The following is a 26069-nucleotide window of genomic DNA, read 5'->3' on the forward strand; positions in this document are numbered from 1 at the left end:
AATAGGATAAAGCAAATAATAATGATGAGAGTGAAAATAAGTGAAACAGAGACTTAAAAAAAGAAGCTAAGAGCTGGTTCTTCATAGGATAAACAAAATTGACTAACAAAACTAGACTAACAAAGAAAAAGAGGGCTCAAATAAACAAAATCAGAAATGAAAGAGACATTACAACTGATAACAGAAATACAAAGGATTACACGAGATAGTACGATTATATGATAACAAATTGGACAATCTAGAAGAAATAGACAAATTCCTAGAATTGTACAATCTTCTAAGAATGAATCATGGAGAAATCTGAATAGACTGATTACTGGTAAGGAGACTGAAACAGGAATCAAAAATTTCTGAACAAACAAATGTCCATGACCAGACAGCTACACTAGTGAATTCTACGCAACAAAGAAAATTTAATATGTATCTTTCTCAAACTCTTCCCAAAAATTAAAGTCTCCTCTTCCAAATTCTTTTTATGAGGCTAACATTATCTTGATACCAAAATCAGATAAGAAGAGCACATACACACAAAGAAATTATTGGCCAATAATAAACACAGATGTAAAAATACTCAACAAAATATTAGCAAGCCAAATTCAACAATACATTAAAAAGATCATTCACTATGATCAAATGCAAAGACAGTTAAATATCCACAAATCAACATGATATACCACATTAACAAAAGGAGGAAGGGCGCCTGGGTGGTTCAGTCAGTTAAGTGTCTGACTTTGGCTCAGGTCATGATCTTGCTGGTTCATGGGTTTGAGCCCCACATCAGGCTCTGTGCTGATAGCTCAGAGCCTGTTGCCTGCTTCAGATTCAGACTAAGCCACACCTTCCCCATTCACTCTCTGCTCCTTCCCACTCCCACTCTGTCTCTCTCAAAAATAAATATTAAAAAAAATTAATAATAAAAAAGGAAGATAAAAATCATAGGATCATCTCTATAGATGCAGAAAGAGCATTTGACAAAATTCAACATCCATTTATGATAAAAACTGTTAACAAAGTGGGTATAGAGGGGACATAACACAATATAACAAAGGCTATATATGACAAATCCACAGATAACATCATATTCAATGATGACTTTTTCCTCTAAAATCAGGAACAAGACAAGCATGCCCACTCTTGCCACTTTTATTCAACATAATATTGGAAGAGCTAACCACAGGAATTAGGCAAGAAACTGAAATAAAAGACATCCAAACCAGAAATAAAGAAGTAAAACTGTCACTATTTGCCAATGACATGATACCTTATATAGAAAACCCTAGAGACTCCACCCAAAAGCTACTAAAATAAATGAATTCAATAAAGTTGCAGGGAACAAAATTAATCTACAGAAACCAGTGGCATTTCTATACATTAAAAATGAACTACCAGAAAGAGAAATTAAGAAAACCATCCATCCCAGGGCACCTGGGTGGCTCAGTAGTTGGAGTGGCTGACTCTTGATTTTGGCTCAGGTCATGATCCCAGGGTCATGGGATTGAGACCTGTGCCAGGCTCCATGCTGAGCGTAGAACCTGCTTAAGATTCTCTCTCTCTCTCTCTCTCTCTCTCTCTCTCTCTCTCTCTCTTTCTCCCTCTGCCCCTCTCTGTCACTTCCACTCTCTCTCTCTAAAATAAAAAAGAAAAGGAAAAAAAGAAAACCATCCATCCCATTTATGACTGCATCAAAAAATTAAATACCTAGGAATAAATTTAACTAAGAGTTTCAGACCTCCACACTGAAGACTATAAGGCATGGATGAAGGAAACTGAAGAAGACACAAATAAATGGAAAGATATTTCATGCACATGGATTGGAAGACTCAATAGTGCTAAAACGTTCATACAGCCCAAAGCGATCTAAAGATTCAAAGCAATTCCTATCAAAATTCCAATGGCATTTTTCAGAGAAATAGAACAAATAATTTAAAATTTTGTATGGAACCACAAAAAGTCCCAAATAGACAAAGAAATCTTTAAAAAGAAGAACAAAGTTGTAGGTATCACATTCTCTGACTTCAAACTTTATTACAAAGCTATAGCAGTCAAAACAGTATATAGTACTTGGGTGGCTCAGTTGGTTAGGTGGCCAACTGTTGATTTCAGCTCAGGTCATGATCTCAGGGTCCTGAGATTGAGCCCCATCTCAGGTTCCACACTGGGTGTGGAGTCTGCTTAAGATGCTCTCTCCCCCTTCCCCCCTCCCTTGCTTATTCTCGCTTTCTCTCAAAACAAAAAAACAAAAACAAAAAAGCAAAACAACAACAACAAAAACCCAGTGTAGTTGGCATAATAACAGACACACAGATAAGTGAACAGAATTGAGAGCCTACAAATAAACCCACACATAGACAGACAATTAATTTATGATACAGGAGCCAAAAACATAAAGAGAAAGACAGTCTTTTCAAATCTTGGTGTTGAGAAAACTGGAAAGCCACATGAAAAGGAATAAAACTAGATACCATACACAAAAATTAACTCAAAATGGATGAAAGACTTAAATGTAATACCTGAAACTATGAAATTCCTAGAAGAAAACAGAGGAAGTAAATTCTTTGACATTGTTTTTAGCATGGTTTTGTGAATCTAACTCTAAAGGTAAGAGAAACAAATTCAAAAATAAATAAATGGCACTACATCAAACTAAAAGCTTCTGCATACTGAAGAAAACCATTATCAAGACAAAAAGGAAACCAACTGAATGGGAGGAGATATTTGCAAATCACATATCTGACAAGGGGTTAATATCCAAAATACATAAAGAACTCATATAACTTAACAAGAAAAACAAACAACCTGATTAAAAAATGGGCAGAGGATCTGAATACACATCTTTCCAAAAAAGACATATGGAAGGCAAACAGGCACATGAAAAGATGTTCAACAACACAAATTATTAGGGAAATGCAAATCAAAACTACAGTAAGATATCACCTCACACAAGTTTGATTGCCTATCATCAAAAAGACAAGAAATAAAAAGTGTTGGAGAGGATGTGGAGAAAGGGAACCTTTGTACACTATTGGTGGGAATTTAAATTGGTTGCAGCCACTATGGAAAAAATATGGAGATTCCTCAAAAACTTAAGAAAAATGTTACCATACATTCTAGCTGTTCCACTTCTGGATATTTATCCACAGAATATGAAACAATAATTTGAAAAGATACATTCACCTCAATGCTCATAGCAGGAATATTTATAATAGCCAAGATATAAAAACAATCTAAGTGTCTCATCTGTGGATAAATGGATAAAGAAGATGTGGCATGCACGCGTGTGTGCGCGCACGCACACACACACACACACACAAAGAATGCTAGTCAGCTATAAAAAGAATGAAATATTGTGATTTGTGACAACATGATGGACCTTGAGCATACTGTGTTAAGTGAAATAATTCAGAAGGAAATACAAAAATGGTATTTTATTCATATGTGGAATCTAAAAGAAACAGAAATGAAAACAAAACAAATGAACAAACAAAATAAATAAAAACAAACTCATAGACACAAAGAACAGATTGGTGGATACCAGAAGGGAAGTGAGGTTTTAGGGTGGGGGAAATGGATATAGGGGACCAAATGATCACTTTTTAATGGATACAGATGATTATAATGTTGTAAGCTTGAAATTTATATATGGTCATATGCCAATTTTATCTCAATTAAAAAAAGAATTTCCATAATATGTGTCATTTATCAGAGATTCACATAACATAAGTGATTGGGAGATGATGGGTGTGGTAGGCTGAATAATGTCCCTCCTTCCTTCAAAGATGTCCACACTCTAATCCCCCAGAAACTGTAAGTATATTACTTCACATGGCAAAGGGGACTTTTCAGATGTGGTTAAGAGTATGGACCTTGAGATGGAGAGATTATCCTGGATTATCTCAGTGGGACCAATTGAATCATATAAATCCTTGAAAGTAGGGAATCTTTCAGGGCTGTAAACAGAGGGAGATGTGCCTGTGGAAGAAGGGTCAGAGAGATGACATATTGCTAGTTTTGAAGATGTGGCAAGAGAGTCATAAGAAAAGGAATACTGATGGTTTAGAAGCTGACAAAGGCAAGGAAATGGATTACCCTCTAGAAACCATCTTCCTTCTCTATCCTTATACCTCAACTCTTGGCTGCTGACCAAGGTGCTGAAAATCAAAATCTCTATACATTAAAGATTCCAATTGTAACTGGGCCTTTAATGTTGTCTCTAACTCATTTCCACGTACCTACTAAGTTTTATCTCCCATTCTCCACACTGATATGTCAAATCTTATCAGTTTTCTTGTAGTGGATACTCTGGATTTTGTCTGCGTCACATCTATTCCTCAATTTTCTGAGCATACTGCATTGAGTTTCAACTAGAAAACTTTCCTTCCACATTCAGACAATACCACTGGTTTTGGTCTGACCCACTTCAGAGTTTCAGATATGGGCACATGACCCAGGCTTGGCTAATCAAAACATTCTGTAGCACTGTCAGTTACTGATTGATGTAGGGAAGAACCCATTACTCAAGCTGGCCCAGTGAAAAGTCAACCCTAATAATTTTGCTAAAACTACTGAAAAGATGCACCACTGCTTTCTGGTATAGTTGCTAGTCTGATACAGTATAAATCTAGAGACTGCAGGTGTCATTCACAGAGAAAATCAGAATGAAAATGTGGCCAACGCAAAGACGAAGCTGAAACAAGAAGTGGAGAAAGAGAGAGCTCTAATAACATCTTTTCTGTACCCCTTGAATGATATGTGATCAAAGTCATATCAACTTTGTAATTCCCAGTTAAGTTAGCCATGCATATCTTTTTTCTTCTTTACTTTGAATTAGCTTTCTCTCACTTACTGCGAAGAGTTAAAAGAAAAGCCCTCCTGGAATATCAAAGCATACTAACTACATAGAATTTGACTCAAGAATCAGAGCCACAATAAGTAATATACGGTAAGGGACTTATTAATAGTGATTATACCTTTATGTGATTCAATTGTTGGATCTGGGGTGGAAATATCTGGAAGGTTTGCTTCTGAGTCTGGTTAAGAAGTCACTGTACTCTAGGTCAGTAATTGAAAATAAAGCTGGATGGGAAGAGGCAGACAGACAGCAAGGACAAACTGTTAAGTCCTCAGCAAAAACTGGAACCCATGTCTGTCTCTCATCATTTCCAACAGGAAATCATAACCTTCACCAGAGTTGTGCATGCACTTCTCGTAGATCTTGGAGAAACTGAAGGAAGAGATATGAGATCCAGTAGGAGATGAAGGAGTTGCAGGCTGGCCACTGACCAACTAAGATAAACTAGCAAATGAATTACAGTTTATACAAGCTGCAACAGGAGCCTCAGATCTGACACCAACCTTTCAGGGCACAATAGCAGCTCTTTACTTTTCACCTTTCAAATATCACACAACTTTCTCTTGAAGCTGACCTTAATTCAAAACCTTAAAGTAAAGAAACTATGGAAAGTTAATTACAGCTTAGTTAACCTGACACTAACAAATCCAAATCCACTGCACCACCTCTTCTCACTATCCACAGCAAACTATATCTTCTACTTTAGACAGTAAAGATAAGACATTAGACGGAAGTTGACAAAATGTCCTGTCATCACATCTATCAAACTACCTGTATGCAAAGCCATGCATAATTCCTCCCTTCATATTTCCTGCTCTTTATTCTTTAACTTGTACTCTGTATTCCATTTATTCTTACCTTCTTGGGGACTCATCACATTAATTCTTTTCCAACACTTTCAAAGGGATTCTCTTCATCTAATGGAATTCTATACTGTGGAAAACCTTCCATGGAATGCTACTTCAGGTCTAATAATTGCATGAAGGTATAATGGTGCCATTAAAAACAATGAGATTAGTATGCACTAAACATGAAAAGGCTGTCCAGTGTATATATTTAGTGTAAAAACAATACGTATGTAAATAGGCATGCTATGCTTATTACACACACAGTTTTAAACATTTATCCCCAAAACATTATAAGGTGGGGGAGGGGTGAGTTTCAGAAAGATACACATAACATTAAAACATTCACACTTGGGATTTGGATTTAGGGAAGAACTGTGAGTTTTTATTTTTATTTTATATACTTTAGTACTCTTTTAGTTTTGTTTTACAACTATTATTTAATTCTGTAAATAAAAATAACAAAAACTAGGACAAATTTATATTTTGGAAAAGTCTCCCAATTTTTAAAATTCAAAGCTAGCCTACAACTGAAATCAACTTGGCAAAATCATAAAATAACAATCAGGATAAAATGTAAAAGCTAGGTTTCACATATAAATTTATCCATGAGTTTTTTTGGGGGGGGCCAGCAGAGAGTGAAAGAGATAACTGGGAGATAGTTCATTCAAGACATACAATAGAGAATTAGCAATTGTGAAAAACCAATAATGAGAATGCAGATATAAATATATAAAAAAGAAAAAAAATACAAATACTTGAGGAAATTGGTCAACACTATAAATAATAAAAACCTACAAATACATGTGTGTATTTGGATTTACATATATGCTGCTCACAATTCACTTTTTGTGTATATGTGGTTATATTATATTGGCTGGAGCCACTGGGTTTTCTGGAGAACAATGTGGAAATTATTACTATGTAAATATTAAGTTTTAATTTTATTTAAAAAAGTAAGTCAGTAGGGGTGCCTGTTTGGCTCAATTGGTTAAGTGTCTGACTTCGGCTCAGGTCATGAATTCATGGTTTGTGGGTTTGAGCCCTGCATCGGGCTCTGTGCTGACAGCTGAGAGCCTGGAGCCTACTTCAGATTCTATGTCTCCCTTTCTCTCTGTCCTTCCCTGGCTCGTGCTCTCTCTCTCAAAACTAAATAAACACTAAAAAATAGTAATAAAAAAGCCATTAGAGGAATAATTTTAAATTTTCTTCACTTAAAAAATGATAAATTCTTATCTATTTGATAAATTCTTGCTAAATTTCCTTGGGATATATATTTTACCAACTTAGGTGAAATGTAGAGCTACAGGGCAAAACACATTCATGGAACTCTTGTTTTTATTAAACTGTCTTTATATGATGAAATTGTTTAGAGATAGGAACTTTTTTTTCCTTTTGGCTAAAAAAACTAAGAAAATCAAATTAACATTTTTACTAAGTATTTCTTATGCTTATTTCTCAAAATATTTATATATTGTTAATAGTTTTTCTTAGTATTGCTTATTCAAAATGATGCTATGTTAGTAAAGTGATTTTATACAGAAATATCTTCTACCTTTTTCTCAATGACCACACTGATTTCTCTATGAAAAATGTTTTTATATGAGTATATGAATATATTTTAATATACATGAATATATTTTTATATGGAATTTATGTGAAATTTAATTAAATTTTATATTCTTGAACATAATTCTTTTATGGCAAACATAAAAATATATCTTTTATTTATTAATCATAAAACCACATCTTTTAGCATACAACTGAAATGGAAAATGAAGTCCCTTTGATTCATTATATGCACACAACTTGCTGATCAAACATTTGAATCTGTTATATTTATTGATTTCACTTTTCCTTGAATATACTTATGATAGATCTAAAAACAACAAGCAAATAAATTAACAATAGTGAATGCAAAAGGCATGCTCTGGAGAAATTTTTACTTTTCTTTTGGTCTATGTCTGCTCAGAGAGGTTTGTGGTAATTGCATCAATTCTTAATGTTTATGTTAAGTTGTGCTCTGTGGGGGCTTATAAGATTGTTAGTCAAAATCTACATATTGCCTAAGAAAAACCCAATGGGATAGGAAATCTCTTGTCCTTGATTTTATAGAATATTGTTGTTGAACCATATGTCTTAGGATATTCAGTGGTCATAAGAATAGTTAAAATTATTTTTATAATTTACTTCTGAATAAATGAGTTTGTGTTACTGTTTTTTTCTGTTATATACCTTACTTATTTAAACACATAGTGAATACCTTTGGACTATTCATGCTGACTTGAAGTAAGGAGTCTGCATCTTTTAATAAATCCTGTATTGTTAAAATTTCTAATTAAAAGTTTCCTCTGAAAGGAAACATATAACCTGTTCATTTGATGCAGATGATTTCTTGAAAAGTACCAGGTGGTTGGTGAAGCTGAGCCATGTGACTCTTTAGTTGCTTCTGTCCCAGGTAATGGATCCTATGCACATGGGATTCCCATTTCCTTAGTTCTTTCAGAGTCAGTGTAAGATCAGCTTTGTTGTGACCTCTGTTTCCATGACAGAAGAGTTATATCATCAAACTCTGGACCTCTGAATCCCAACTCCATTCACTATTAATCGCTATCCTTTTCCACAGTCAGGATTTATGTATTCCAGAGGACTGTTTCCTCACTATATACTTTAGTAACACAAATTTTGAGAGCAAATTTCCATTCATCATACCTTTCTTCCCTTTCTCTGACTAGGTTTGCTTTCTTTCCAACCTGAGGAAAATGATAGTGGTCCAATAATAGTGGAGTTGTTTCTATGCGGGCTGCTGGTGTGGGTAAGGCTTCCAGGTCAGTGCTGACTAGCATCTCTCAGAACCATGTCTACATTCTCTATGACATAATCTATGTATATAATTTCACAGGTCATTCTTAGAAAGTTAATCAACATGTCCAGACCTTAAATTTGTCATCTATTATTAGATAATGGGGGATAAACTGCACTTTGGAAGACTGTAAAATTCAAGTGAAAAAATTCGTGTGAAATTATTTTGGAAATCTTGAGAGCAAACTGATGCCAGTGATAATATCAGATAATCTGAGAATTAGGATGCTATTAAGTAATAATAAAAAAGAATTTTAATGCTTTAAGTCAGAAATGAACTCTATCTTTGACCAAATAACCAAGATAGATTGTCATCTATCTATAATGTCTTATGCATTTATATTACCTGCTTGCCTGCTGAAAGCATTTGAATTAACATCTCCTGATGCAAGCTTTAAAACTGAATTATAGGGGCGCCTGGGTGGCGCAGTCGGTTAAGCGTCCGACTTCAGCCAGGTCATGATCTCGCGGTCCGTGAGTTCCAGCCCCGCGTCAGGCTCTGGGCTGATGGCTCAGAGCCTGGAGCCTGTTTCCGATTCTGTGTCTCCCTCTCTCTCTGCCCCTCCCCCATTCATGCTCTGTCTCTCTCTGTCCCAAAAATAAATAAACGTTGAAAAAAAAAAAAAAACTGAATTATAATTATGATATAGAACCTAAAATACACTTTCCAAACAGTAAGTTTACAGTTTATGCAAATTATTTCTATGTAATCAGAAGTTCTATTATCAGACTGTATGCCATTTAATGTTTTATAGAATGGTAAATGCTCAATTTTATCTTGTGTTTGCTAAAAACTGTCACTAAAGATATAAAAGATAGTAATGTATAAAATTTGGGCATCATAATCACTTTGAGAAATAATTCTAATCACCCCTTTAATATGTAGAAATCTCAGTTTGATAAAATTTTTGTAGATAGTTTTGTTCCTTGGCAATAAGTATAAAACCTATGATATGAACTATGGTGTTCATGGAATATTTTGTGATATCTTGGGATCTATTTATGGAATGATGTGATATCTTGAGATCAAAAATATTTGCTCTTTGAGATTGTCATTTTATTATAAGAAAGCAGTAAATAAGCTCCGTATAACCCAAAATTTCATAGCTGTTTGGAGGGAAAGAAATCTGGTGCTGCCTGGAGTCTTTTTTTTTTTTTAAGATATACATTTATTTGAACATATAATTAAATTCCTATATAAGTACATTCTTATGATTTGTGTTTTGCACGGATAAAGGAAAGGAGAAATTTAATTTTGTGTCTCTATGTGGAGTTATTGTATCAGAATAAACTTTGTTTTATTCATTTGATTTGCATGCAGCTACTATCAGAGATTGCTATTTAAATCATACTTGGTTATTAATAAAACTAGATTGCCTTCCTCATGCTTTTTCTTCACAACACATTTTCAATGGTTATCTACTCTCATTTTACTTTGGTTTTGGGTAAAATCATATGAACATGCTTGAAATATGACTATCTGGAAAAACGTGACAAAATGGCTACCTGGAAAAAATGAGAAAGGGCCTTAAAAATGGAGTCAACCTAAAACTCCTAGAATTAATAATGAAAACAGAAGCTTGGATCCAGGAGTAAAAGCATCAAATTGGAATCATTTACAGTCCCCATACACAGCAGCTGGGGTTAAAAGGATTTCGGGATAATCAAGGAAGATGGCCACTTGAGGCAGTATCAGGAGACACTTGGATAAAGCTGCATGAGACACCAAGTCCCACATAGTGGAAGTCTGTCTAGGGGCTATAGCATGGGGTCCCTATTCAGAAGGGAAGGGAACTTCCCCAGGGGCAAGGATATCAGAGGGGAATTTACGAGTCTAGGTGATGTCACTCTGCAGCATGGCAGGGAATGTTTGGGCCAAAGAATTCTGAAGAAAAAATCTGCTGTTGGACTATATTTTAAATAACTGGTTGGGTAAAAAGTTTGGCACTGGTGGATATTTGAGCTGATGGGTATTGGTACACGGTAAAGAAATACTCAAGCAGGGCTCCTGGGTGGCTCAGTTGATTAAGCGTCTGACTCTTGGTTTCGCCTCAGGTCAAGATATATCAGTTTGTGAGTTCAAGCCCTGCTTTGGGCTCCGCAGACAGTGCAGGGCCTGCTTGGAATTCTCTCTCCCTCTCTCTCTCTCTCTGCCCTTCACCTGCTTGCTCTCTCTCTCTCTCTCTCTCAAAACAAATAAATAAACAATTGAACAAAAGAAACAAACAAGCTAGGGTCCAATACACAGAGACCAAATTTGGCTCACCTATTAGAATAAAACAGGACAGAAACATTTGCTCTATAAAGGCATCTCTATGTATACAAAAAGTACTGGATACTTTTGGGTCAAGAAGGCTAAGAACACTTTAAAATGTTCCCTTTTTAAAAATAAAATGTTCCCTTCTTGCATTAAACTCATAATAATTTTGTATTTAAATACATATATACATATTCATTTTTGAAATCAAGAAAGAGAAATCATTATCTGAGACAGAAGGCCTAAGTCAGTAAATGGGGACAGATGGTACATAACATAGGGCAAGCTAGGAACACAGTCTTTGGGCATGAGGTCTTGAAACACATGTAGGTCAGGGCCTTAAGCCAAGAACTACATATAGGTTGAGGACAGATGTGGACTCCCATCTTGAAGTACAGAGCAAGAGTGCACTGAATAGGGCCTAAAATATCTCTTTCCACTCTCTGGATGGGTACCAGAAATGAACTACCAACTCTGGTAAGAACGGAAGTGGATTTGTTTCTATGAGACGAGAAACTAGTCTAAACATAATTGCACTCTTAGGCCCACAATTAAACTCTGAGCCAAGCTAGTGATTCAGATCCCAGCTTCCTTTAGGGCCATTATAAGAGCAATTGCTATCCTGAGGTGTTTCCTGTGGTATGTGTGTGTGTGTGTATGCACACAATATTTCCTAGTATTTTCTTTGTTAATTTATAAATCATTTAGTAGTAAATATAGGAGGCCTATATTGTATATATTGCCTGTCATAAATTGTACATCTCCCCTCTCACCCCCATAATTCTGCCTTTTGCTGTTTCAGGGTAGAAGCTCTTACTTCGATCATCCTTCTTAATGTAACTTCCTTACATTTTTCTTAGACGGCAATTAATTCCTCAAATTATTCTTATCTTCATTTCTCATGCTATCAGTAGAGATTCTCTGGTCATTTAAGGATAACACTGCCACACACATCACTACAAACTTTGTGTTTGAAGACTTGGACCCAGTCCTTGCACCAATCAGCTAGATACCTTCGAATTCTGTATTCTGTGGCAGGAAAGGGGTTTTCAAGTAAAATATTCTGTATTCTTTACATTTCTCATATCCTATCTTTATTTATGATTCTCCCACCTACAGAATTGTGGAATTATCCTTGGGGTACATAATCTTTGTTTACGTATCCAAAGGGCTCTGTATTGTTTACTTAGAAGATGAAAAGCAAGCTACCCACTGGGTTATTCCCTAAACTTTCCACATTAGGTACAGCATTTTCTAGAATTTAAGTGGAAACTCTCCATAGCTCTCAGTAGTGATGCATATTTTCCCTTATTTTTACATCTCCATGCTCATTTCTGTCACATTACTAAGGATCAGATGGGTAGGGAGCTAGAAAGAATGCAACACCTGTAACTATTTGACATCTTTATCTTGAATAGTTTATATTCCATAATCCCATATTTACCAAACTTACTAATTATGGAATTAATCAGAGCATATAAACTATTAAGTAGGAGAATCAATTTAAAACTACTAACCACTTTCACACCTTAAAGAAAAAACATCAAAAAAAAATCTTGTTCTACTATAAATACATTGAAGTTAACATTACTTCCTATAAGTCCTTGTTTGCATAGTGAATATTCATTGACAATTTTATAGAAAGCTCAAACTATTTAAACATTTGAGAAGACTATTTTGATGACACATTGAAAATTACCTTTATGATAGATAGTACTATTTTTTGCTTCTCCCTCCTGTGGGAGGATTACACATCACTGTCTCATAGTTGTCAGGCTTGACCATTTCACCTACCAGGCTCTGCCTGGATAGAGGATTATATAACCCTTCCTACACCCCCACAGCAGACTTGGCCAAGTGATCTTCTGTGGCTAATACATTCTGAATACGTATACCATAAATACCAACTTTAAAAGCCAGCATAGGGTTCATCATCTCTTTTTTTCCTGTCTGCCATGAGACTGGCAGTGTTTTAGCTAGAGGTTGCCTCACCAGTCTTTGTCCTAAAAGGAAGACAATATGGGGCAGAACCATAGCCAAGCCTACCCACGGGTAGGGTATGTAAAGAATAAACATGTGTTCTGTCAGTCTTTGAGACCTCAGATCATTTATTAGCAACTAAGGCTAAGCTAAGAGAGAAAATGCTCAAGAAGAGTTGTTATCAATTTGACTCTAAAAAGCAGGATGTTTATGATGATTAAATTTTGTGTGTCAACTTGGCTAGGCTGTAGTTCCCAGTTGCTTGGTCAAACAGTATTCTGGATATTGTGTTACTGCTGTGAAAGTATCCTACAGATTTGTTTAACATCTATAATCTGTTGTCTTCAAGCAAAGGAAATAGCTTTTGATGCTGAGGTGGGCCTCATCCAATCAGTTGAAGGCTTGAGGTTTCCTGGAGAAGGAATTATGACTCAACACTGCAACACAGAAATCCTATGTGGATTTCTAGTCTGCCAACCTATCCTACAGGATTTGAATTTGCCCACCTTCACAATCATATAAGCCAATTTCCTAAAATAAATATTTTTATATGCACACCACTCTATTGGTTTTATTATTGGTTTTATTTCTCTCGAGAACCCTGACTGATATATTCAGTATCTACAATTATGCATTGTATTCAAACCACTATTATGAATTGACTCAAAGAAACACAGATGATAGATATAGAAAACTATAAGGAAATAATGAGATAAACTCTGAGTAAATAGCTTTCTACATTAATTTAACCTCTAAGTCTGTATAGCATGTTTTAATACTATAATTGCCTTTTCAGAGCATGAAGAAATACAGAAAAACATCTAATGGTTTATAATGTAAATCTGGTAGAACAAGCCTGAAAAAAAAAAAACCTTCAATACTAAACTATAGTATAGATGGTTGTTAATTATGATAGTAAATGAGAAAATTCTAAATAAGCCAACAGGAAATCATATCCAAAATTATAGCAAAATAATTTACATAGCAAGGTCAATTTACCATGGAAAGAAGTTTAAATATTAGGAAAATGTCTCTTTTACACTATCGTTTCTATCTCCAATGATTGAGACAATTTTCACTTACCCTTGTGTCTTATCCTTGCCCACACTGTCACTAGTTTCCCAACAGACTGGACGGGTGACATTCGTCAAGGACGTATGATTCCTTGCAGTGAGATTAGTATGCTTTAGGGCCATAAAGAATTGTCTGTTTCAAGGCAGGAAAACAAAAATTTACTTGGAAGGCAACTGTACCACTTTGTTCTGCATATATATATATCTTAGTTTTCTGGGTGAACTAACTAATCTTCTTCTCTCCAGGAACCATCCTGGTAGGTTTCCACAGAAAACAAGTGTAGCCCATCTGCTTCAGTGACTTCCTCACTTTCACAAAGTAGTATAATTCATAAAACAATTCAAATTCTCTTGCCTACTAGATGTAAAGCTGACTATGGGTTATTATATAAAATAGTGTTTATCAGGTCAGTGGGATAAGTTACTTGACTACACAATCCAATGGATAAGTTCTTATTTACAGGAATAAATGGCAACTAATGCTGCTGCCTCTGTGGATACTGACGATGACACCATGAGAATTACACTTACTATTTATTTAGAGCTTACTATGTGCCACGTACATTTATTAAAACTTTTAATTTTCAAAATGACCCTACTTACGGGGAAGGTATTGTTATATCCATTTTACATCCAAAGAAAATAAATACAGAGATGTCAGGCAACTCACCCATTATTACATAGATCCAGTCATCAATGTCCCCTGGTTTCTATGTAGGCTTTCTAGTGTCCTTAGAACCAGGAACAAGAAACTGCTTCTTCACTTTTTCTTCTTCTTCTTCTCCTTCTTCTTTTTAATTTGTGAAACAAATTTAGCTAAAGAATATCGAGAATAAAAGCCAGAAAGAGAAACTGTTTTTTTCCTAGGTGTTGAAAACTTTGAGACAGCCAAGTAACTGCATCGATCCGAGGCACTGCAAGCAGCTGCAGGCACATTTCCGGGCGGAAGCCTGATCTCGCGGGATCTTGGGAGCCGGCTGGCCTGGGAGGCCTGGGATGAGAAACACCTGGGTGCCCCTGCGCTGAGGCTCCTCCTCCCAGACTCTTCCTAAGGAGTTCGGCTCACGCCACCTGTCAACGCAATCCCGTGCAATCGTACATATATATAAAATACATAATATTAAAATAAATAAATATTTACATTATTTACGTGTATATTTATTTATGGTTGCTTTCTTTCATACAATCTTGGCTTCAACACATGTCACCTTGCATGAGAACCCTCTATATTTCATTAAATTGGAGTGATTTGAATGAGAGTAAGACCCCATATATCTAATGCAGTCTGGCATTTTGGTTGTTATTCTTTATTTTCTCTTTTATTCTCTTTTATATTCTCTTTCCATATTTTCTCTTTTATTCTCTGGAAAAAGGTCAGTCAAGTATGTATCGTTTCTCGTGTTGGAACAGTACTGCAGTATTTAGCAATTATGGTCCCTACTCTCTGAGTATTCTGTTAATCATCCTGCTTTGTTTCTGATATATTTACCTCTGTGAGTTTTCTTCCTGGAAGAAATTCTCATGTACAACACAGATTGAGAGACACAGGTTGATAAAAGTAAACATAAAACTCTACAGAAGCTTATATACCTTTTTTATTTTCATGTTCACACAGGCCCAGCATTGTACATGGGGAGTTAGTTATTAGAGACCACATTTCCTGACCAAAATTATAACTAATGATCTGATAGAAAAATGTTTTGGAGTTTGCAAATTTGGAAAAGTGTGAAGAGTTTTATATAATTATTTTAAAACACATGCTTTATAATACTTTTAATAACTAATCTTCATTAAAATGTATGTAATTACATGAAATGGAGACAACTTGTGAAAATACATGGCAGGAGGGGCACCTGGGTGGCTCGGTCAGTTAAGCGTCCGACTTCGGCTCAGGTCGTGATCTCGCGGTCCGTGAGTTCGAGCCCCGCATCGGGCTCTGTGCTGACAGCTCAGAGCCTGGAGCCTGTTTCAGATTCTGTGTCTCCCTCTCTCTCTGCCCCTCCCCTGTTCATGCTCTGTCTCTCTCTGTCTCAAAAATAAATAAACGTTAAAAAAAATTTTTTTTTAGAAAATACATGGCACGAAAATAAAGGACTCTACCAAGTTCTAAATGCCCCTATCTCCCGTCCTATCTGGGGGAACTCCATTTTCAGATGACTGAAATCTTCACTATCCATAATATTCTTTAAGAACCTTGATACTATTTTAGGGCTTAAAGAAACCTAGAAACATTTCTGAGAGTCCAAAACCTCATTTCACAGACAACTGAAAAAAAGCCCAGAGAGAATTTGGTGACTCATCCAAAGCCCACAGTGAAAGAGCTAAGGCTGGAATCCAAATGCCTGACTCTCGCTCTTTTAGATCTTGTTACGCCTTTGTAAGCTCTGTGATCTGATCTCAGACAAACAATTTAGCATTTGAACCTTAGTTTCCTGATCTGTAAAATGGGGATAATAATCATAGTGTCCTAGTCAATATTACTAACTGGAAATTCAAAACTTCGACAAATATGGAGGTGAGTAAGAAATTATGGAGAAAGTAAATAATACAAAGTTTCATGATGTAAGCAGTTTTCATTCTTAAATGGAGGAACCAAGATGCCCAGAAAGAAATCTGAGGATAATACTTGAAGACAACTCAGAGGACTGACTACCCATAGGCCTGCTCTACATGATCCTGAGATCCCAGTTTGCCATTTCCCACTTTACTTGGCATACTCTTTATTTTTGAGAATATTTTATTCATTACTCTACCTGTAAACACCAAAGCCTCTCTTCAATTGCCAAATGGAGTCAAACCACTGATGATTTCATGTACTTTAAAGATATTTTAAAGATAGAGATAATTATCTCTTTAAAGACAATATAACAGGATGGTTTGTCATTTCATAGTGAGTTTGTCTTTTCCATCCATTGTATAGCACATTCATTTTTCTTTACCTGATGCATAATGAGTTCATTAGTAACAACCCAAAGATTTTTCTCTTATAAATATGAAATAATCAATTATTTCAATATAATCTCAATGAGAAATGATATATTCATTAATGTGTCAGTGGATAAGTCCTTGATGATTTTCATTTTTCCATTCTGTATTTTTTAAGTTTGTTTATTTATTTATGTATTTATTTATTTATTTACTTAAAGTAATCTCTACACCCAGTGTGGGGCTTGAACTCATGATCCCAAGATCAAGAGTCACATGCTCTTTCAACTAATGCAGGCACTCCACATTTTGCTATTCTTAATATTTTCACAGAGGAGTATATTTCATAGAAAAGTTTATGTTGTCATTCTATTTACTAATGATACATTTAAAGGACTCAGGTCACAGGTGAGGATTATGAGACAAGTGTGATAAGATTACCTGAACTGGCTCTTTCTGAGAAACAGAAAGTTGTAATTTTCATTTTGTCTAGTTATTTTATTTAGTAATAGCAGAAGAATTTATTTTGAGCTCAAAGCAAATAATGCAATAAAACAGATAATGTTTATTAATATAAAAGTATAAAAGAAGTAAGCATAAATTATATGATATACATCTGCATTTTACATCAATATATAAAATGTTTCTTAATATAGTAGCAGCTTTCCAACATAGTAATAACTTCCAATACTGCCCCCAAGAAACTATTAGAGAATTTTTTGGGCAAATTCAGTTAAGGGTATTATTTTTCTTCTTATCTTTTGTATACATTTATGTTTCCTGATTTTGCATTACATGCTGATACTCTTTTGTGTAACATGGTGGTTATTTTAATTTGCTTTCCTCATCTGCACCAGAATAGCCTCTTCTTTTGATGAAGATTGATATATTTAGGCAGATCAGTCTCAGGGTTTCTAGCAACCACTGTTCAAATGTCAGATTTTAGTTAGGCACAGAACATTTAGTACATTTCTATAACATGAGCTACTAATGTACTTAATAGGCTGCTATTAAATCCTTCTAGCACTAAAACCTATAAAATAGTCATGCCTATTCTTTGTATGTTTCATGTTGTTGCATAGCACGTCTGCTGGAGGGATGTACTATACCAATAGTAGGGTAGTGGGTAGGGTTACATCAACTGCCCTGCAATTTTTGAACTTTCATATCAACTGCCAGGGCTATATAACCTTAAAGGTTGTACAGAAGGTATTACCTCAATGTAAGTTCTAGCTTAGCACTCTCAGTCCTCTCTTCTGGGACATTTCTGTCTTGCTCTTTATTTGTGTGTTGTCCTCATATCTTTTCTTTTTCTTTTTCTTTTTCTTTTTTTTTTCAGTTTGCAAATTGTCATATCTAATCTAACTCTTTCATGGATTTATTTATTTATTTATTTATTTATGTAGGCTCCACGTCCATCATGGGGCTTGAACTCACAACCCTGAGACTAAGAGTCACATACTCTACTGACTGAGCCAGCCAGGCACTCCTCTTTCACTGAACTGTTAATTTCAAGAAATATAAAGCGTTCAGATTTTCTTTTACAAAACTGCCTGTTCATTTCCCTTATATCAATTCCTTTTTTATCCACTAAATTTTGAAATACTTATTTCATAGTCTTAGATTTTCTTTCAATTTACTTTTATTCATGTATCTGGAGAATATCGGTTAGGATGAATTATTTCTATTTTTGGTGTGTCCCTCATTGAGAAATCATTTTTTATTTTGTTTTGTTTTGTTTTATTTTATTATTTTTTTGAGAAAGGGAGAGTGCGAGTGGGGGAGAGGGTTAGAGAGAGAGAGAGAGAGAGAGAATCTTAAGTAGGCTTCACGCTCAGTGTGGAGCCTGATGTGGGACTTGATCTCACGACCATGAGATCATGACCCGAGCCAAAATCAAGAGTCCAATGCTAAACTGCCTGAGCCACCCAGGTGCCCCAAGAAATCATTATTTTTTTTAAAAAGTTTTACATTTTTCTTCTTGCTGGGATCCTTAATGTTTGCATTGATTCAGAAGTTTATTTATTTATTTATTTATTTATTTCACTGGTGGATTATTGAGAAGTTTGTTGCTTTCTTTCCAAAATATAGGGATACTAGCTATCTTTGATGGCAGAATCAGGCGCCTCCCAGAGGGTCCCAGGAGTTCGTACTGGTCTACGTTAGGAATCCAGGCTGGTTGGGGCGATTAGGTGCCCTCTGTGGGAGTTGTTTTTATGTTAATTTCTTAGTTTGGAAATTCCTAAATAATTTAGTTAATCTAAATATGACCATTAAACTTGTTTTTAAGTGCAGGCTATTCCCAGTTCCTGCACCCCAACCCAGGCATTTTTAAGTAAATGGCTTATCATTTCCCTGGCTTGTAAGTGAGCTGTCGATTTAGTTCTGTCAGTGAACAGGCAGACCTTTTAAGATTCTGGATTTTTGCGGGATTTTCAGTCACAGCTCCTTGCCTCAAATGGCTCCATGTCCTCAGATGAGTGTTAAGACCTCATGCTCTTGTTGGGCCGTCTTCTAACTAAATCCCCCCTGAAATGCTACTTCATCTTGCTTTCATTTTCATTTTTGGAAACCATAACAACAAAAATACACAATGAGTTCCAAAAGAAAAGATTAAAAAAAGAATTTCTTCTCTCTCTTCTAAAACTCAAGTTACTTATTTCTCTTTGTTTTTATTGTTGTCTCTGCATTCTATCCAATATTTCTTTGTGTTAGAGGGTGAAGGGGACCATGTTAATTTAACCTGCCCTGTTGCTTGATCCAAAAGTCAGTAGAAATGCTTTTAATGAGCCAAGGTTTTTACTGTAATCAGTCAGGGATAGAATTTTAATAAAAAGTGAGTGGGGGTTCATAGAACATAGAAACAAAAACCGTATAGAAACTCTCATCTAATTAAACAAGGATATCTCTGCATATACTCCATCCTAAGTGCACTACTCGTTCTGAATTTCCTAACCACAACCAAGATTACCTAAAAAAATCCACATATTTTGAGAAACATAAAATATAAGGAGTCGGGATAATAGTAGTTCTTTCTACCCATAGCCCTGCTTACCAGTGGGTTTTGGAAATTGTATAATTGTTGGTTTTAAAGCTGGGGACTGAATCAATAAATATCTATGTAGAAATGACTTGCATCTCCATGCAGGAGCACTTTTTCTGTTTCTTTAATTGTTTTTATACCTCATTTCTTTTTCTTATCTGATGTCACTGACTAGCATATTCAGTACAATGCTGAATACATTCCTCTGCTTAAAGTTCTTCAACTGCACTTCATTGTGTGGGGTAGGTGAAGCAGTCTATCACAATGACTGAGTTTAGCCACAGTTTTAATTATGGAAAACTCACTTATCAGCTGTGTGAATCTAGACAGTTGAGTATGGTGAGCAGAAAGATTCCTTCCAAGAGGGGTGATGAGATACAAATGGATCTTTAACATACAATCCAGCAATTTCACTTCTGGGTATATATAGAAAAAAATAAAAATAAAGAAGCTGGAGTGGGTAATGCTTAGTAGATCCAAACAAGAGAAACAAAGAGAACTCTTAGATGTTTGAACGACTAGAGGGACTTGGGAAAGTGCATTAACGTACTAGTGTGAAATCAATCACCCCAAAAAGTTGTACTTTAAAAGCACCAGCAGCCATTTATTATCTCATGGTTTCTGTGGATCAGGAATTTAGACAGATATGCTGTGGAGAGCTTATTTCTGCTTCACAGTGTCTGGAGCCTTAGCTGTCAGACTTGAAGGCTGCCAATAGGGAGAAATGGGATGGGAAGAGGGACATAGTGGGTCCTCTCTAGGTGGGCTCTCTCTAGGGCTCACTGAATGTCCTCAAAACATAGTGACTTCCTTCCGTTAGAATAAGTGATCCAAGAGGAGAACAAAGCAGAGCTATCCTTTCAACCACTAGCTATATTGACACTCAGAAGCTATTCACCCTAGCCTCAGAAGTCACATAGCAGAACCTCTGTCACATTCTATTATTCTATATTCTATTATTAAGGGAGTCACTACTTGTAGCCTACATTCAAGGGGAGAGGAATCAGCTTTAGCTATTGTTGGGAGGAATACCAATGAACCTATGGAAATATTTTTAAATGTTTAAAATGGATACAGATAGGAACATAAGAAAGAAGAAATTTGTGAGTCTGTTTGCTATGTGGTATGCATTAAAGAGCCCCCCTTGGAGTTCTATAAAATATTTAGCAAAAAATGAATTCCTTAACATAGGAATTTAAGGGGTATCTAGATTCTTTTTTTTTATTTTTAGAAAAATTTTTTTAACGTTTATTTATTTTTGAGACAGAGAGAGATAGAGCGTGAACGGGGGAGGGTCAGAGAGAGAGGGAGACACAGAATCTGAAACAGGCTGCAGGCTCTGAGCAGTCAGCACAGAACCTGACGCGGGGCTCGGACTCACGGACCGCGAGATCATGACCTGAGCCGAAGTCGGACGCTCAACCGACTGAGCCACCCAGGCGCTAGGGGTATCTCTATTCTATACGCAAAGATAAACCCTGCATAATAGTGGGTTCAGCCTCAGATAGCGTCAGTTTAAGTTGCAACTGTCTTATGTGATTGTCTTTCAGGATTTGTTACTGAACCCCAAGTTCAGCTGTCCATTGCTCCAAAGGCCAATACTCAAGAGTGTTGCCTAAAAAGGTACATAAACTTTATTCAAGAGGCCAGTCATCTGGAGAGAAGGAGGACTCTTGTCCAAAAGCCAAATCCAAGTTTCTGCAGTGCCAACAGAGTTTTAAAGGTACATGGCGTTGGTGATCAGTGAGGGGGTGCAGTGGCCTGCAACATTTCCTGATCCTGTGTAAATTTAGTAGTGGCTATTTACAGCTTTCAGTGTGTGAGGGTTATGTAAAAGGTTTAATTCCTGCTCTGTGATGTGCAAGGGCTTTCTATTGTCCTCCTGGAAAAAAATGTAAGATTTATAGATATACAATGAGGGTTAGTAAATCAATCATATGAACTTAAGAATACCTATTAAAGATCACCATGCTAATTATGAAGATCAAGGTGGCCTCAGATTCAGGTTTTACCACAAGATCTAGCCTCATCTCTCTTTGCTGATCACCTTACCCTCTATGAGTAGTCAAAATTTCATAGTCAAACACCAAACAAAATAAAACACACTTTCCCTTCCTTGCCTGTGAATTTATGCATGTGTTTCTCTTTATATAGAATTTTTCCCAATTTTCTTCATCTAGTTAACTGTTACTTACCCTTTAACTGTTATCCCAGATGTTAATGTCCTCTCGTAAACCTTTCCTCTGTCTTAGGTCATGTTCCCAGGTAAACAACTCCAATGTGGAAAGTTGCTTGTGGAGGTTTATTGCAGAATATTGTCAGGATCAATACCTTAAAAAGTGTGGGGAAACTAGGCTGGGCACAAATTGCCCTGTGATCCCATTTTTATCAGAGGTTTCTGATAATCTTAATGAAAGTTGGAATGGCTAGAGATTGATGCAAAGAGGTCAGCCAGGTCTTGGTATCCTTCTACTCCACATTGAACTGATGCAGGGAAGGGGGTGTAAATTTAGACAAGAAAGGTCCCTTTGCCATTTGAAATTCTCAAAAATGGTCTCAGCTGTGAGCTGTCCCTTGCAAATGTAGGGACGAAGGGCAAGATGGGCCACTTTAGTATGAATACTTGGAATTAAAAAAAAAACAGACGATACAATAAAAGCTCTCTTCTTGGTCCATAACTGTCTAAATTCACATGGAAAGGTGAGCCTATACCTGGAAGGAAGCTATTAACAGAGTCTTCCCTTTACTTAAAAAACTTACCTGCAAAACATCTCCTTTCACCTTTGTGCTAATGGCCTTCCTCTCCTTATATCCTCAGGCCCTACCTCTCCTTAGCTCATATATGCTTCATGTTGCCTCATTATCTTTGGAATTTCATGTTTGTGGATTCCCCACATGAATGCCTATTAAGCTTGATTTTCTCCTGTTAATCTAGCTCATATCAATTTGATTCTAAGTCCAACTAGAAGGACCTTGAAGGGCAGAGGAAGGTCTTCTTGACACCAACACTCCCAGAAGATGGGTGAACAATCGTCTCAGTCTTGAAGGGTGGGTCTGAGTGGGACACCTTCCCAGCCTCTACCCATTTGGGTGACTTGTGCCTCCTTATAACATTTTATATTTCCCCCTCACGAACTCTTACACTATTTATAAATTGCTGGCTTATTTCATTTCACTGTAAGCTTTCAGAACCATTCCTAGCATCTATACCAGCCTCTTGCACATGAAGGTATGTGATAAATATTGCTCAAATAGTGGATGAAGAAAGTCATGTTGGAGCAGAGATTGAGAGGAATAAGAGGATTTTGCCAGGTGAACAAGAAAGGGAGGACACACTTGGCAGAGAAAATAGCACGTAGTCTCAGAGTCATGAAAGGAAGACATATTCAGAAAACGATAAATAAAATCAGTTAGTGGGGCTGAGACAAAATGAGAAGTGAAGAAATAGACAGCAAGGCTGAAGAGTTGGGCAAGGGTCAGAACATGAATGGTCTGGTAAACTAGGTAAAAGGATTTTATATTTGCCCTGTAACATCTCCATTGAAAATAGCTTTTTGAAAAAGTGCCAGTAATCACATCTTCATAAATAACACTGCTTCTGTTCCTTCTCTTTACCTATGTTTTCTCTCTATGCTATTAGTATTCAGTACATGCACACACATAAGATCAGATGTAGGGCAATGGATGTCAATCCAATGCTACTACCCCATTTTGGTAGCAAGCATACATAATAATATATCTTGTATTTTTCATGAACTTTAGTGGAATTATTTGGGTCAGTTCACACTGACATGAACTTGTTATTCCAACCAAATGTCAACGTGATGTTGGAATGCTAATTTATTTAAGCAGATCCATGTCAATGTCACCCTGAAACAAAAGCACTTCTATTACCATGCCAACAAAAGTTGTCAAAACAACAAGGAAAACAATAACAAAACCTCCAATCTGCCTCTGAATTAAAGTTCCTCTGCAGATGTTTATTTGGATCAGGTGTTAGAAATTTGTCAATTGACTAGACGCCATTCGATCAGCAATGACTTTAGGGGTATTACACTCAAACATTCAAATTAAAAAAAATTTTATTTGATAAACCAGTAGAATCTTACCCCTAGAGTACCTATTTGTATTAAAATAATCGCTACATGCACATAAAATTTGCATAAAAATATGATCAAAATGACAGATCTTTGAGCAAATGCACAGCTTCCAGCAGAAATAAACCATGTTCAAGAAACAGAATATATTGTGATTTCCTTGTTGAATTTAAAAATGCAACCTTAGTAATTGATTGAAAGTCAGGGCATTTTAGGGCTGTAGAGGACTTTAAGAATAGTTCAATCCATCCCATATTTTAAAGATGTGGAAAGTGAGGCCTTGAAATATAAAATGTCTCATTCAAGGCCATGCAAGTTCATAACAAATCCAGTAATAGATTCTGAATTCTGAATCCAATTGTCTTCACCTCTTTCCACATTGTTTCCTAGCTTTCATTTGTAAATAGTTAAGTGAATAAGAGCTCATTCAAAGGGTACATTGCCATTTTTAGCTGGTTTAGTTTAGCTGCAGCCTATATTAAAATAAAATTATGGCAATTAGGCATTGCACACTCTTGACGCAATCGCTGAAGCAAAACTGCTAATCCACAGTTGACACAGGTCAATGTCAATTAGAATTACGCTAGTTTTCGATATGACACATTTCAGAGTGTGCCAAGTAGAAAGTAAATTGGTAATGCTAAGCATGCAAGTATGTTTTACAGGCAGCTGATTTAATTTAATCAGGGTGCAGAAGCCATGAGACCTTTATTTAAATACAGAGATTTAAAATCCTCTTGCCTTCATTCCCCAAAGCTTCAAACTATTCTGTAATGTTTGACTGTCATACTTTTAAAAATTATGCTTGCTTAATCTAGGAATGAATAGCTTCCTCTATCCCAGGTCAAATTCACTTAGCTCTAAAGGTCAGTAATTTTAACCATTGTAACTATAATGTATGAAAAATGTTTAACCACAAATCAAACACCTAGAACGTAAGTGAATGTACTTGCTAATAAGTGTGAGTTATGGAACGTAACTGAAGTTAGCAGAAGCAATGGCCTTTAATTAGCATAAACAGCAGGTTTCTATCTAATACTCTTAGAACTTTGAGAGACTATAGATCTATGGGTGACACACTAGCTGTAAGAACATAAGATAAAGGTTAAGACTGTTCCCTGGAGCATACAGTGATTTTACCAAATTACATGTATAATGTTTGGTATTATGTAACATGTGCAGCACAGACCCGCTGTTATCCTCATGATGTGGTACAAGGTGATATAAAAGGGCTAGTACTCCAACAGGTTTCTAATGAGTGTTTTAGGAGAAAATTGAATTTCAAAAAACTTAAGGTTTGTTTTCAGGTCCTTATGTGTGGGAATGCCTACTCAAATATATATGAAATGAATGGCAATCTTTGAAAGTAATATCTGAATACATGAGTGTAACATCTGAATGAGTGAGGCTATAGACCAAGTCACTGAAAATCTAAATGAGTGTGCACGGTCTGTTAGACTCAAGAATTCATTGTACTGTGTCAGGAATAACTTGTGTAAACTCTTTAATTGGTGAGCAGCTTCCTAATTCCTCATCTAACCAAGACTCCTGATGAAATAACCTATATTCTAGTATCCTACATGTTAGAACTTCACTGATGAGGACTTAGAGACAAAAACACAAGTTATCAAAGTATGGCCTAGGGTGAAAATAGCATATGATACATGGTAAAAGTGTATACTTTTTAAGCTTCTTTAATGGACTTTGAGTTTTGAGTTGATTGCTTTCATTTTCTGGGAAATGGCTTACAATAATGTTTGGTTTGTTAAATCCAAAGAAAATAAAAGCAAAGAGCAAGGCTGACCTTTAAATGACATTTCTTAAGGAAGACTTGATAGTGTTTGTTCCTATTCACACTCAGTTACTTCAGCTTACTTATTCTTAGATCTAGCACTTAATATTTAGAATCTTTATAATAATTGTAGTAGAGCTTGAAAAGCCTTTTGATTTACCCAAAGCAAAAAAATGTAATTAAGCCACTTGTGATTTGAAGCCTTTCACTTTGTGGTTTGTATGTGTGTGTTTTAATTATTGTCTGTTTTCTGTCCTTTATGGTCATTATATTCTGAAAGTTCATTACATTATTGGAATTGATACTTGTTTTGATTGATGCTGAGCAGAATATAGTCACTCACACC

The 26069-nt window shown here is 35.9% G+C and overlaps 1 long non-coding RNA gene across 2 annotated transcripts in view; it reads right to left on the reverse strand.

Moving 5' to 3' along the window:
* The window catches only part of LOC125150432 (uncharacterized), a 219468-nt gene extending 204685 nt beyond the window's left edge, over positions 1-14783 (reverse strand). For both annotated transcript variants that reach the window (XR_007146344.1, XR_007146345.1), the window contains exons 1-2: positions 14537-14783; positions 13877-13999 (exon numbers count right to left, since the gene is read on the reverse strand). This is a non-coding gene — a long non-coding RNA (uncharacterized LOC125150432). The remainder of the gene's footprint in view (positions 1-13876; positions 14000-14536) is intronic.
* Between the last annotated feature and the right edge of the window lie 11286 nt (positions 14784-26069).

Source organism: Prionailurus viverrinus, chromosome D4 (genome assembly GCF_022837055.1).
Source record: "Prionailurus viverrinus isolate Anna chromosome D4, UM_Priviv_1.0, whole genome shotgun sequence".
NCBI classification, from domain to species: domain Eukaryota; kingdom Metazoa; phylum Chordata; class Mammalia; order Carnivora; family Felidae; genus Prionailurus; species Prionailurus viverrinus.